Source organism: Microcaecilia unicolor, chromosome 1, assembly GCF_901765095.1.
Source record: "Microcaecilia unicolor chromosome 1, aMicUni1.1, whole genome shotgun sequence".
NCBI lineage: Eukaryota > Metazoa > Chordata > Amphibia > Gymnophiona > Siphonopidae > Microcaecilia > Microcaecilia unicolor.
Window position 1 is genome coordinate 154,253,423 of NC_044031.1, and position 15,562 is coordinate 154,268,984.

General features: G+C 44.5%; 1 pseudogene; it reads left to right on the forward strand.

The window, feature by feature from the left end:
• LOC115470624 overlaps positions 1–15,562 on the forward strand; it is an 80,006-nt pseudogene that overhangs the window by 6,853 nt on the left and 57,591 nt on the right.

The window sequence follows — 15,562 nt, forward strand, 5'->3', positions numbered from 1 at the left end:
TGTTTTGCCGTGACTCATTAAAAGGGCCCCTAAGTACTATTAATAAAATATAAAAAATAATTTGTGTAATTAATGAAATCAATTTAACAATAGCAATTACAAAATGCTTAAAAACAAATAACAGAACATCCAACTATATGTGATATCTAAATTTAAAACAATTTATGATAACTTAAATACATGCTTAAGCAATTGCATAATAAATCCTATGTCTGATCTAATTATCTTCAAAAATGGTGTGCGTAAAACAAATTTCTAACAAAAGCCCAACGTCCTATGTACTCAAAAGACATTTATTTATATGTTGCAGGTAGTATTAGAAATTTTAATATCACCAGAGCCAACTCACTCACTTCTTCATTGGTCCATTTTAATCTTTTTAATTCCATATTTCCATATATTTTGTGCTTTTTTTTTCTTTTTTACAAATTTTTAGTTAAAAGTTCATTTATGAGCCCTTTTACAAATGTGCGCTGATAAATGGCCCGCAGTAGTGTAGAAGTGTGTTTTGGGTGCATGCAGAATCATTTTTCAGCACATTTGTAAAAATGCCTTTTTTACATTTTTGCCAAAAATGGATGTGCAGCAAAATTAAAATTTCTGCACATCCATTTTAGGTCTGAGACCTTACTGCCAGTCATTGACCTAGCGGTAAGGTCTCACGTGGTAACCGGGTGATAATGGTCTACGCACATAGAATGACAATTACCGCCTGATTACCTGGGCAGTACCTCTAAATTGGAGTGTGTTGGTTGTGGATAGGCGCCTATGCGGCTTGGTAAAAGGGCCCCTTAACTTGAGCATAAGTGCTGTTAGGACCGCTAGCAGCACTCATGCTCAAGTTAAGTGATATTGATATTGGTGATATCATAATGACCAATCCTAAATAAATATAATTAGCTGCCCCAGTACTAGATGAAAATGAACTCTGAGCACCAGATCTAACCTCCACTAACACTCATAAAGCAACACAATTCACACTACCACTTTAGCTTTCATGCCGGAACGAACTGTATCGATCATGCCGGAAATGAACTCTCTATATCTGATTATTTAAGTTATTCTATAACTCAGTAAGTAATGTCAATGCAATACCTCTTTGTATTTTATTGCACTATTCTTCTGCTTTAATGTAATACCACCTGTAACTCTCTACCCGGAAATGGCGATAGCCATCACGGCATAATGTAAGCCACATTGAGCCTGCAAATTGGTGGGAAAATGTGGGATACAAATGCAACAAATAAATAAATAAAATATTGAAATTAAAAGGGAAATAAATGTCTACTATTACATGCTGTATATAATTAACAGTCTTTTGAGTATATAGGGCATTGGGCTTTTGTTAGAAATAAACAATTACATAAAACATGATGGTGTACAAGAAAAAAATATCATAAATATCATGCAGGGAGAAACCAAACACTATTCTTAATTATAATATATCAACACTTTGTGAGTTACATACATATAAGTATACATGGATATGGGGCTACTCAGTGATAGGGGGGAAGACATGGTAACACTAGGACAGCTAAAAACATCAAAATCAGGAAATATATTTGTATTTTGTATTGTCAGATCTAATGCACAAACAAGCACCTCTACGGTGGCAGCAATAAGCTAGTGAATAAAAAAATAAATGGCTTAGAAAAACAGTGTCTTAAATATATATAATGCTATTGTCATTAAAAAAGAAGAATTTTTAACCATTGTGCTTGAAAAGATCGTAAGTAATAAATCCAGAAGTAGAACTGAAGCATCTAAAATGATCACGGAGTGATTACTCAGGTGAAACCATAGAAACCCAGTGTAAGGGCAGGCAACGCTCAAAGATGAGAAAAAGAGCAACTCACTATACAGAGTAGGGCCGCCGAGAGGGGGAGGGGAGGGGGCAAAACTCTCCGGGCCCGGGCCTCCAAAGGGGCCCAGTGCCGGGGTCTCTCTCTCTCTCCTGCTCCTAACAGGACCTGAGTGATCGCGTCCCAACAGGAGCAGGAAAGAGAAACCTCCGGCGCTGGGTCCCCCTTCCTCCAGCACTGCTTTTCCGCCCATTGCTGAGTGGCTGCTTTTCCTCTCAGGCACGTAGTTTTGAAACCGAGCATGCCCTGAGAGAAAAAGCAGCAGCAGGGTCAGGCAGTCAGCGCTGGAGGAAGATGTCTTCTGCTGGCGGGGCCTCGGGATCCCTGACAGCCAACGTATTTTAATCCTGTTGTGGCAGCGGCAGCAATTGGGGAGGCAACAGTGATTGGGGCAGTGGCAGCAATGGCAACGATCTGAGGGGGCAGCAGCAGATGACAATTGGGGGGGGACGGCAGCGGCCCTGATACAGAGACCATGTGAACATGACAAAAAAGCAGTAGAAAGCAATCTCTGTGAATATATAAAAAGTAAGAGTCAGTATTAAGACTGGATAAAAAGTATTCTACTGACTGTAGAAGTGTTTAAACAAGAGGTGAAAAAAAGCAAACCCACAGGGGATTAAATCACCAATAATGAAACCAATGTAGTGTAGTGAATACAGAGAACACTGTCCAAACAACAAAACAGAGACTGATCAATTTGAAAAGTGATACAGTGCAAAAAAAATACATATAGTGCAGTGTCCTAAAATCAGTGTATATAAATTGAGATGTGCAGAGAAACACTGTCCAAATAAATGATTTGAAAAATCATTTTTCAAATCATTTATTTGGACAGTGTTTCTCTGCAAAACATGCAAAATGTACATATGGTTCAGTGTCCAAAAAACAGTGTGTAGAAATCAAGGGGATGTGCAGTACAAATAATATAACGGATGTGACTCACCAGCAAGAAGCAGACTGAAACTTGCATTTGGAAAGAATTTGCATGGTAAGCAAAAATGCCACGCAAGGGCACATTGTTTAAACAGTCCCGAGAGACCCACAGGAGGAGGGGTTACATCTCACGACCAACCAAAAGTGAATACAGTGCCTAAAGTTATGTACTTTTTGCAATTATAATTGCTTGTAATTTCATATAAGAAAAAATAAAGGTTTTTTTTTAACCTACTGGAAGATTGGGGGGAGGTTTTTAGACCTATGATTACTTTTTGACCATGTGCATTCTTTAGTGGCTATACATATTTACATATTTGAGAGCCTTATTATTGGCAACGGTCCTTATGAGGTATTTTCCTCCTCAAATTTAAGAATTTATTTCAAGTATATAGTATATATTCCTGTATTTCCTTTCGGCACCAGTGTATTTATTTGAGTTACTGTAGGATGCCTGAACGCATCCTGCAAGCTGAGTTTGGCACACTTTTGTGTCTAACACAGCTTAGTAAAAGTGCCCCTAAATGTATAAACCATAACCAAAAAAAACTTATGGGGGTAAAAAGCCAAATGACCTGTAAATGAACCAAACCTTTTTGGACTGTACTTTTTCCTAATAGGAATCAAGATCGCTGTTTTTGAAGTACAGGATTTCTCTGTTCCTCAAAATTTGTTTTCTGGTCGTTATGAAATTATTAGCTAAGATAATTCAGCTTTCCTACCTTGATGTAATTCCACAGGGTCGAAGAATTCTAGTTTGTTTTATGAAGACATCTATAAAGAAGCAGGGCAGAATATGTTCTAGCTGAATGAAGGCATTAGGGACAGAGAGTGCTTTCCTCATTTTTAATGACAGTACAACAGAAGCATACAGACACATAAATTGCTAGCAGGAGGGAAAATGTGGTTGAGATGGAAATCTTTTCTTCTTGATGTTCAGGATATGAAACATATGATCACATGTTCCAGTTTCTAAAATCATTGAAGGATCTTGTCAGCAGAAATAGTGAGGAAGTGTGCCAGAGAAACACTAGATGGGGTGATTTGATGAATTGGTTGAATATAGTTTACTAGATTATGAGACATTTAGGGACATTTTACTATGCCGCGTAGGTGCGTATGTGCGTCCTAGGTGCGTCAATTTGGAGTTACCACCCAGCTACCGCGTTGCCCAGGCAGTAATTTTGTTTTTTACACACGTCTGCTACACATTCCAGAAAATAATTTTTTTCTTGCACATGGCGGAAACTGGGTGGTAATCGTCATTCTATATGCGTAGATGATTACCCATGGTTACCATGTGACACCTTGCTGCTAAGTCAATAGATGGCGGTAAGGTCTCAGACCTACAATGGACACGCACCAATTTTTATTTTGCCACACATCCATTTTTGGCAAAAATTTGAAAAAGGCCTTTTTTACAGGTGTGCTGAAAAATGGATCTGTGTGCACCCAAAACACACACCTACACTAGAGCAGCCCATTTTTCAGCGCACCTTAGTAAAAGGACCCCTTAAATAATGAAAAAGATACAGCATTTTGACATGGTGAGATGCTAATAAATGTCTTTAGAGCAGACTGTAACAATATCTTTATCTTTGAGCATCTGTCATCACTGCAAATGATAATTGTTACCAGCTAAGCAAAAAGGTACCAAAAATGTGTAGCATGTGCCTTATTTATACCACAAGATACAGGGATATTAATTGCATAATCCTGCAAAATTTCAGCCTCAGGTATGGCGTAGCCTAGTGGTTAGTGAGGTGGACTTTGATCCTGGGGAACTGAGTTCAGTTCCCACTGCAGCTTCTTGTGACTCTGGGCAAGTCACTTAACCCTCCATTGCCCCTGGTACAAAATAAGTACCTGAATATATGTAAACCGCTTTGAATGTAGTTGCAAAAACCTCAGAAAGGCAATATATCAAGTCCCATTTCCCTTTCCCTATTTGAGATTCTACAAGGAATATTGCTACTATTGGAGATTCTACATGGAATGTTGCTGTTCCACTAGCAACATTCCATGTAGCAGCCTGCCCTTGCAGATCAGCAACATGGCCGCGCAGGCTTCTGTTTCTGTGAGTCTGACGTCCTGCACGTACAGTGGTGGAAATAAGTATTTGATCCCTTGCTGATTTTGTAAGTTTGCCCACTGACAAAGACATGAGCAGCCCATAATTGAAGGGTAGGTTATTGGTAACAGTGAGAGATAGCACATCACAAATTAAATCCGGAAAATCACATTGTGGAAAGTATATGAATTTATTTGCATTCTGCAGAGGGAAATAAGTATTTGATCCCCCACCAACCAGTAAGAGATCTGGCCCCTACAGACCAGGTAGATGCTCCAAATCAACTCGTTACCTGCATGACAGACAGCTGTCGGCAATGGTCACCTGTATGAAAGACACCTGTCCACAGACTCAGTGAATCAGTCAGACTCTAACCTCTACAAAATGGCCAAGAGCAAGGAGCTGTCTAAGGATGTCAGGGACAAGATCATACACCTGCACAAGGCTGGAATGGGCTACAAAACCATCAGTAAGACGCTGGGCGAGAAGGAGACAACTGTTGGTGCCATAGTAAGAAAATGGAAGAAGTACAAAATGACTGTCAATCGACAAAGATCTGGGGCTCCACGCAAAATCTCACCTCGTGGGGTATCCTTGATCATGAGGAAGGTTAGAAATCAGCCTACAACTACAAGGGGGGAACTTGTCAATGATCTCAAGGCAGCTGGGACCACTGTCACCACGAAAACCATTGGTAACACATTACGACATAACGGATTGCAATCCTGCAGTGCCCGCAAGGTCCCCCTGCTCCGGAAGGCACATGTGACGGCCCGTCTGAAGTTTGCCAGTGAACACCTGGATGATGCCGAGAGTGATTGGAAGAAGGTGCTGTGGTCAGATGAGACAAAAATTGAGCTCTTTGGCATGAACTCAACTCGCCGTGTTTGGAGGAAGAGAAATGCTGCCTATGACCCAAAGAACACCGTCCCCACTGTCAAGCATGGAGGTGGAAATGTTATGTTTTGGGGGTGTTTCTCTGCTAAGGGCACAGGACTACTTCACCGCATCAATGGGAGAATGGATGGGGCCATGTACCATACAATTCTGAGTGACAACCTCCTTCCCTCCGCCAGGGCCTTAAAAATGGGTCGTGGCTGGGTCTTCCAGCACGACAATGACCCAAAACATACAGCCAAGGCAACAAAGGAGTGGCTCAGGAAGAAGCACATTAGGGTCATGGAGTGGCCTAGCCAGTCACCAGACCTTAATCCCATTGAAAACTTATGGAGGGAGCTGAAGCTGCGAGTTGCCAAGCGACAGCCCAGAACTCTTAATGATTTAGAGATGATCTGCAAAGAGGAGTGGACCAAAATTCCTCCTGACATGTGTGCAAACCTCATCATCAACTACAGAAGACGTCTGACCGCTGTGCTTGCCAACAAGGGTTTTGCCACCAAGTATTAGGTCTTGTTTGCCAGAGGGATTAAATACTTATTTCCCTCTGCAGAATGCAAATAAATTCATATACTTTCCACAATGTGATTTTCCGGATTTAATTTGTGATGTGCTATCTCTCACTGTTACCAATAACCTACCCTTCAATTATGGGCTGCTCATGTCTTTGTCAGTGGGCAAACTTACAAAATCAGCAAGGGATCAAATACTTATTTCCACCACTGTACGTGCAGGACATCAGACTCACAGAAACAGAAGCCTGCGTGGTCGCATTGCTGATCTGCAAGGTCAGGCTGCTACATGGAATGCTGCTAGTGGAGGAGTAGCCTAGTGGTCAGTGCAGTGGACTTTCATCCTTGGGAACTGAGTTCAATTCCCAGTGTAGCTCCTTGTGACTCTGGGCAAGTCACTTAACTCTCCATTGCCCCTGGTACAAAATAAGTACCTGAATATATGTAAACCACTTTGGATGTAGTTGCAAAAACTCAGAAAGGCAGTGTATCAAGTCCCATTTCCCTTTAAAAAAATGAGAACCATTTATCAATTTTAAAAAAGTATGTTTTTCAGAAAAACAAATGTGAAAATAGCAAAATTAAAACATCTATATCTCTGTAATCCATAGGAAGTTACAGATAAAATTTTGACCATGTATAGATTGTGATCAAAATTCTTATCAAGTTGTATCTGTAACAATTAAGAACTTGTTCTGCAGCTATATTACATTATTTATAGTTCTAATGATTTCCACATGTTAATCTGGTGTATGCTGAAAAGTTGTATTACTTTTCTAAACTTATTTTTCTAACAGTACTCATCAACACTATGCATGTGTTTGTTCATCATATCTAAGGCAGAAAAGCTGAAAATTTGCCCAATAGAGCAATCCATAAACATTAATTTTAGCATTTTAATTTTTACAAACAATAAGTAAAATGAAAGCAAAATAAAATTTAAGTCAGCTTGAGTTAATAATAATTTCATTTGTAAAGAACCATGTAGCTGTCTATAAACTGGTTCAGTACTGACAGACAGGGAAGGGCCAAGCCTGCACGCTTTGCCGGCCGCCGTAACCCCGACGCGGTAAGTGAAAATTAGTTTTTAAAAGTGGAGGGAGGGTGCCTGGAACTTGAAGGGAAGGAGGGCCAATGACCGTGGAACTAGGAGAGAGGGGGGGCCCTGGAACTGGGAGGGAGGGCCGACGACCGTGGAACTGGGAGAGAGGGGGGCCCTGGAACTGGGAGGGAGGGCCGACGACCGTGGAACTGGGAGAGAGGGGGGACCCTGGAACTGGGAGAGAGGGACGGAGAACGTTGGAGGAGAGTGACGACGGAGAACGTTGGAGGAGAGTGACATCAGGAGATGGTTACGAGCGCAGGTAGCCTCACTGGAACGTTGGAGGACCAAATTATTATATTAGATATTGTTTAAGTGTGTACACCCATTACCTATCTAAATACTTTCACATTAGTTTTTGAATTGTTTTTGAGGCACGTTACATTTGAAACTGTGCTAAATACTATGATTTGTAGTTGAGCATAAGTGTGTTTATTTTTCCATATATTTACACAGATAGATCTGCCAGATGGCACAGTGAGCATCAGAGAAATCAGCAGAGTAAAGAACATCAAAGGAGCCAGTACTGTGTCGCTGTTCATTCCCCTGGCTGGCACCACCACCACAAATGCAGAAGGAATAAAAGCACTAGCAGCAGCACATTTCACAAAAAGGCTTCATCTCATCACTCCAAAAAGCGGAGACATTCTCATTCATTTTCCACAAGGCCATTCACCTCATGGGCCACTGCATATCAAAACCCCCAGCCCTGACATCACATCGGTCACGTGATTCAAGAAGGGATCATCCTGACCAGTTACTTCAACTAAGGAAATTCCTTGAAACAGGAGCCTCAAGAATGACCTCCTACAATAGGGAACATGGTTCCACCTGCCAAATCATAACATTCTTTCTCCATCTCTTTGGGATCTCCTGCACCTATCTTCACGCCCAAGCAAGTGGCTGACTCTGGGGATAAATCCAACCATCCCTCATCATACATCATCTCCTGGGAAAGCTCTCCATACTCCCTCTCTCACTACCCCTCAGAGTGAAATCTCCTGGGATACCTTCTGAACCATCATCTGACCTTCCTAAATCAGACTCCCCCCTTGAAGTTAAGATCCTGCAAAAGGTGATAAAAAATACCTAGAATTCTCTGCTAAAACTCAGATCAGATATTCATGGGGTACTCCAGTACTTGCATGCTCCAAAGGACATAACATTGTCATCCATACACAACGTCATTTTGGATCTATAGAATAAAATATGCAATCACTACTCTCTGTGTTACTTCCAAGAGGCTAGATCACAGAGTTCAACCTACACCAGGACAAGAAGCCCCAAATTTTACACCATTCACTAATGGTAGATTCTGCTCTAAAGCAGTCAAAAGGTTTTTGTACCAGCTACAACTATCCTCTCAGGATGAGATCCAAGAACCCAGTAAAACATGAGGATGAAAGTTTTCAAACCTGCAATACTCAGCTCTTGCATCTCAGTCTATCTTTTTCAACTGGTCCAGTTGTCAGGCCCGCTGAGAAGGAACGTGAGCCCTTGTGCCCGATGGAGGAGGGTTCCTCCTCGAGCTGTCGGCCAACCCCGAGTTCCCCTGTGTCACCCTCTGTTCTCCAGGGGTTGAGCCCCCAGGTGCAGGGAGCCAACAGCAGGAAGAACTGAGTCCAGAACAAAGTCCACGGGGCCCGGCCTAGCCACGGGAGAAACGAGGACCAGAAGCAGACAGCAGAGGAGACAGGAACGGGCAGAGGTCAGTACCAGGCAGCAGACAATAGCGAATCCAGGATCAGGCAGAGGTCAAGACCAGGTAGCAGGCAATAGAAGTGTCAGGAACAGGCAGAGGTCAGTACCAGGCAGCAAACAATAGCGAATCCAGGATCAGGCAGAGGTCAAGACCAGGTAGCAGGCAATAGAAGAGTCAGGAACAGGCTGAGGTCAGTACCAGGCAGCAAACAATAGCGAATCCAGGATCAGGCAGAGGTGAAGACCAAGAAGCAGCTGTGAAGGTATCCAGAAGCACTGCAACTACCCAAGGAACTGAGTAGAAGCCGAAGCGTTGAAGGACTGGTAGTCGGGCTTTAAATAGAACAGGAATTAGGCCCAAACATGTGCAGCTGTCAACAAGATGGCTGCCCCTACCAGAGACGCACTTACGCCCAAATATGGCCATCCTTCCTGAAACTGCCCAACTCCAAGATGACTGCCACAACTTAAGACGCCCACTTCTAAGATGGCCGCCCTATCCTGGAGATACCGAAATCCAAGATGGCCGCCCCATCCTCAGATGCCCATATCCTGAATGGTCAGGGAACATGACACCAGTACCTGTATGCCATCTTAGAGAAACTCCAGGTTTTGGTTTCATCCCTTTCTAAAGAGACTCAATCACACCTCATCAGTATAGCTTTTGATGGGTATGACACATCAGCAAGGACAACTGCTGTGCCATCAGCATTCACTGTCTAGTTTGGCTAAGAACCTCTAGCCATTAGGAGGATGACCATAAACACATCACAGAAACCCCATGTATAGGAGATAACCTATTTGGTGATAATGTTAAAGTAATGGTTAACACCATCAAGGACTACTCCAGTGGGTTGGATTCCTATTCAATATCTTGGAAGCCATATTACACTAAATACAAAAAAAAACTTACTACCAATCATACTTCTACCAGCTGTTCAACAGATCATTCAGTCATCACTCAAAACAACAATCCAGTGTTGAAACAACAATTTCCAGTGTCAAAAACCCAGGGACAGAGAGCAGACAGAACCCTCTGCTTCCACACCATAAAAGAATAACCCTTCTTTTTGACTATCCAGCAGTGCTAATGAGGGGACCTTCTCTCATTCTTCTACAACAAATGGGAGACCAACACAGCAGACTACTGGGTCTTAATGATCATTTGATCCAGATACTGTATCAGCTTCCTGCACACATTCTCTTATCACCCACCCAAGGGCACAATTATATGACCAACCACCTGCTGATCCTAAAAGAAGAGATTCTGAACCTATGATAGAGATGGTATCTCACTCTGAAGTTTGACAAGTGTTCTGTTCCTCATATTTCCTCATCCCAAGAAATTGGGGTGGGCTCTGTGTCGAGAAAAAGTTTGAAATGAACACTCTGGGATCCATCCTGCCTCTGATGGCTAATAAAATGTGGGAGACTCCTTGCCCTTACCCCAGCTTTCAAGTTTCAGGTATACAACTAACAGCCAAAGCTTTGGGAAAGACCATCATATAGCTGCAAATGCAGCAGCTTTGCTAGTCAGGCTTCTAATAATTCTTTCAGCTGAGCTGCTTTTACTAGCAAATTTCAGAATACAGATTCATTCTTTGGCATAAGATAATTAGCAAGTAACACAATTTTTCCTTTCTCATGCCCTGTCTTGTTACATATCATTCTGGCCCATGCACATCCTTCTTTGGTCAAGCTACAAAGTTTGCTCAGTTTCCTTCATGTCTAGGTTTCAAGGCCATTTGTTATATACCTTGCTCAATGTATAACAAGGAATTTGCTGAAACAGGTATACAAATTTAAGAAGGATAAACATTTACACAGTAAATGACAGCAGAGAAAGACCCACACGATATATCCAGTCTGATCAAAACGGTGGCCAGATCCATTGGGCTTACCGCTGCTTAGTAAAAGGGGCCCCCAGTTTTTTTTACTTTGTATTATTGTTGCTGTCACTCATCTTTTTTATTCATATGCACTTACTGCGATCTATCAGGCTGCTTGTGTAGACAATTGTTTTTTTGGATTAGTGTCCACTTTCATTTTTTGGGGATTTCACAAGTGCACAGATTATCCATTTTCACTGATCTAGATCTCTCTATTTTAACAGAATTGTATGCAGTGTATATACGCATAGGTAGTGTTCCACGCTATGAGTGTGCGCACTGTATTTTCACTCCATTGTCATTCAGGTATGAATCTTAAAAATCCTCTCTTATCACTGTGCACTATACGCCCAGTTCATCTAGCAATGACCCCTCCCCTCCCTTTTTAATTTACCAAGAGGGACATAATCGAATGGGGCGCCCAAGTTTTCATGAGGGTGTCATAGTAACATAGTAACATAGTAGATGACGGCAGAAAAAGACCTGCATGGTCCATCCAATCTGCCCAAGACAAACTCATATGTGTATACCTTACCTTGAATTTGTACCTGTCCTTTTCAGGGCACAGACCATATAAGTCTGCCCAGCAGTATTTCCCGCCTCCCAACCACCAGTCCCACCTCCCATCACCGGCTCTGTTACAGACCGTATAAGTCTGCCCTCCCCTATCCTCGCCTCCCAACCACCACCCCCTCTTCCCCCCAACTGGTCCGCCACCCAATTTCAGCTAAGCTTCTGAGGATCCATTCCTTCTGCACAGGATTCCTCTATGCATATCCCATGCATGTTTGAACTCCGTTACCGTTTTCATCTCCACCACCTCCCGCGAGAGGGCATTCCAAGCGTCCACCACCCTCTCCTGTCCTCGCACGATGGCCCCATAAAGGGGGAGGGCAACCCGTATTATCGAAACAAGATGGGCGTCCATCTTTAGTTTCGATAATATGGTTGGGGAAGCCAATTTAGGTCGACCTTAGAGATGGTCGTCCTTAGGTCGTTTTTGAGATGGTCATCCCCGGTTTTCGGCGATAATGGAAACCGAGGACGCCCATCTCAAAAATGACCAAATCCAAACAATTTGGGCATGGGAGGAGCCAGCATTCGTAGTGCACTGGTCCCCCTCACATGCCAGGACACCAACCAGGCACCATAGGGGGCACTGCAGTGGACTTCAGAAAAAGGTCCCAGGTACATAGCTCCCTTACCTTGGGTGCTGAGCCCCCCAAACCCCAAAAACTACAACTGTACACCACTACCATAGCTCTTAGGGATGAAGGGGGGCACCTACATGTGGGTACAGTGGGTTTCGGGTGGGTTTTGGAGGGCTCACGTTTACCACCACAAGTGTAACAGGTAGAGGAGATGGGCCTGGGTCCGCCTGCCTGAAGTACACTGCACCCACTACAACTGCTCCAGGTACCTGCATACTGCTGCGATGGACCTGAGTATGGCATTTGAGACTGGCAAAAAAGTATTTTTAAAGATTGTTTTTGAGGGTGAGAGGGGGTTAGTGACCACTGGGGGAAGTAAGGGGAGATAATCCCTGATTCCCTCTGGTGGTCATTTGGTCAGTTCATGCACCTTTTTGATGCTTGGTCGTTAAAAAAAATGGACCAAGTAAAGTTGTCCAAGTGTTAGTCAGGGACGCCCTTCTTTTTTCCATTATTGGCTGAGGACGCCCATCTCCTAAGCATGCCCCAGTCCCACCTTTGCAATGCTTCCGACATGCCCCTGTGAACTTTGGTTGTCCCCGCGACGGAAAGCAGTTGAGGGCGCCCAAAATCGGCTTTCGATTATGCAGATTTGGGCGACCTTGCGAGAAGGACGCCCATCTCCTGATTTGTGTCGGAAGATGGGCACCCTTCTCCTTCAAAAATTCACCTACAAGTATAACATTGCATCCACAGGATCTCAGGATTGCACACAGTGACAAACTAATAAGGATGCATATAAGCAGGGGCTTTAAAGTAGTTTACCTGTCCGGGGGTTGTCCTGGTGGGTCCTGTTGGTTCCGGGCCAATCCAGGATGGCTTGGACTGGTGGCTCACATCTGGGACCCCTTTCAGGTCCAGAATAGATCTGGGACTTGTGAGGGCTGCTGGCTGCGGCAGATGTAACCCGCCACGAAGGCGCATCCGCTGCAAGTGAGGGAGCAAGAAAATGGCATGTTTGAGGCCTGGCCACAGAGCTCCGGTGCATACGTGGCTTTTCACACATGTACAGTAGATACCTGGAGCTCTGGTAGGCCTGAAATGATGCTGGGGCCTCAAGTAGTTTTTCAGCATGGGAAGCTGATTCCCGGTACCGCAGAGAGTCCACCCAGACCAAACTGAAAGCCAAGAGCAGCCTGAAGAGGACATGGGGAACCAGGTAAGAGGTCCCCTGGGCTATTTGTATTAATTTTAAAATTAAGAGCCCTGTTTACTAAGCTGCTCTAGAGGCAAGTTAGCGCATGCAGTGTAGGCGCTTACAATATTCCTATGGGCACCTAAACAGTTAGCACATGCTAATTTTGTGCATGCGCTAAAATGCTAGTGCACCTTAGTAAACAGGGCCCTAAGTTTTTGGGCTGCATTTGCTAGAGCTCTGGGGAAAATTTTTAGAAATTAAGGGCCTTGTTTACTAAGCTGCACTATAGGCCGCTAACTTTTTATTACGCAGTAATGATAAAGACATCCATTATATTCCTATGAGTGTTTCTAGTGTTAGCACAAGCACATTTTAGCATGTGCTAAAATGTTTGCGTGCCTAGTAAATGCGGCTTAGTAAATAGGGCCCTAATTTTGTGGTTGGGGTCTATAGGGACTGCCTTTTAATGGGCTGTGGGCGTCTGGACCTAGGGAAACTATTTTTGACCAGAAAGCAGAAATTTATGGTTGGAGTGCTGGCAGAATTTAGAATGCGTGTTTTGAGGTTTCTTCAGTTATCAGGGGGAATTTTGTTTGTCATTTTTGATGCAGCCATCAGGGTATTGGCCATTTTTGAGTGGAAATTGTGTGACATCTGTGAAAATATTTATTTTTGAAATTTAAAATTAGAGGGAGTTTGGTACAGTTGTGTTGAGGCTGTGTAAATTGAGGAAAATGTACTTTTTCCAATATAGTCAATGAGGAATTGGGATTTTAAAATGAAGCTGGGTTCTGTAAAAATCTGAGTTCCATGCTACTGAAAGAAACTGTAAGTTCTGTGTGCCAGTTGCTGATTGGCTGGTAGGGGTCAGATGATGCTAGCTGAGTCCCTGTTGTTATAGCAAGGGCTTGGAAAGCAAAGCAGTTCAGTGTTGCCAGGTGGGCGGTTTTACCGCCCAATTGGGCGGTTTTCCGCGACCCGCCGCGGGAAATTTTTGCCCGCGGCGGGTTGCGGTTTTTTGGGCTGGTTTTTGTGCTTCGGGCGGTTTTTTTAGGTGGCTTTTTCGGCCGCGGTGGGCGGGGTTAGTGACGTTTTTGGGCGGGGTTAGTGACGTGGGAGGCGGGGTTAGTGACGTGGGAGGCGGGGTTAGTGACGTGGGAGGCGGGGTTAGTGACGGGGAAGGCGGGGTTAGTGACGGGGAAGGCGGGGCCGATGACGGCGGGGGCGGGGTTGATGACGGCGGGGGCGGGGTGATGACGCGGGGGTGTCAGGGGCGGGGTTTGAGTTTGGGCGGGTTTTGGGCTGGATTTTGGGCTCCTTTAGGCTGGAAAAATATTTTCCACCTGGCAACCCTGAAGCAGTTTCTACAGTTGGGAGCAGAGCAGTGGTGTAGACAAGGATGGGCCCGGGTGGGCCCAGGCCCAACTTGGGCTCAGGCCCACCCAGTAGCAGCACACCTATGATGTGGCTGGCAGGGATCCCCAAGCCCCACCAGCCGAAAACTCCCAACTACTCTCCTTCCTGCATACCTTGTAAATAGCATATCTTCACCTGTAGTAAGCAGCGACTGATACATACTGTTTGCACTTGCCCCACAGCCTTCCCTCTGATGTATCCCTGCCTATCAGGGTTGCCAGGTGGAAAAATTTTTCCCCACCCAATCGAGCCCAAATCCAGCCCAAAACCCGCCCAAAGTCAAACCCCGCCCCTGACACCCCCACCCCCGCGTCATCATCCCCGCCCCCGCCGTCATCAACCCCGCCCCCGCCGTCATCAACCCCGCCCCCGCCGTCACCGGCCCCGCCTCCCCCGTCACCGGCCCCGCCTCCCCTGTCACCGGCCCCGCCCAAAACGTCATGAACCCCGCCCAAAACGTCACTAACCCCGCCCCCCACGGCCAAAAAAAACGCTTTTAAAACCGCCCAAACGACCTAAAAGGAGCCCAAAAAACCGCAACCCGCCGCGGGCAAAAATTACCCGCGGCGGGTCGCGGAAAACCACCCAATTGGGCGGTAAAACCGCCCACCTGGCAACACTGCTGCCTATGCGGAAACAGGAAATTACATCAGAGGGAAGGCTGTGGGGTTAACATAAGCAGTGTGTATTAGTTGCTGCTCACTGCCAGTGAAAATCTGCTATTTAAAAGGAATGTGGGGGAGGGAAGATGTTTGAGAGACCATATGGCATGCAGATGAGAGGGGCACAGACCAAATCGCTTGTGGGACAAGATGGTGTTCTTCTGC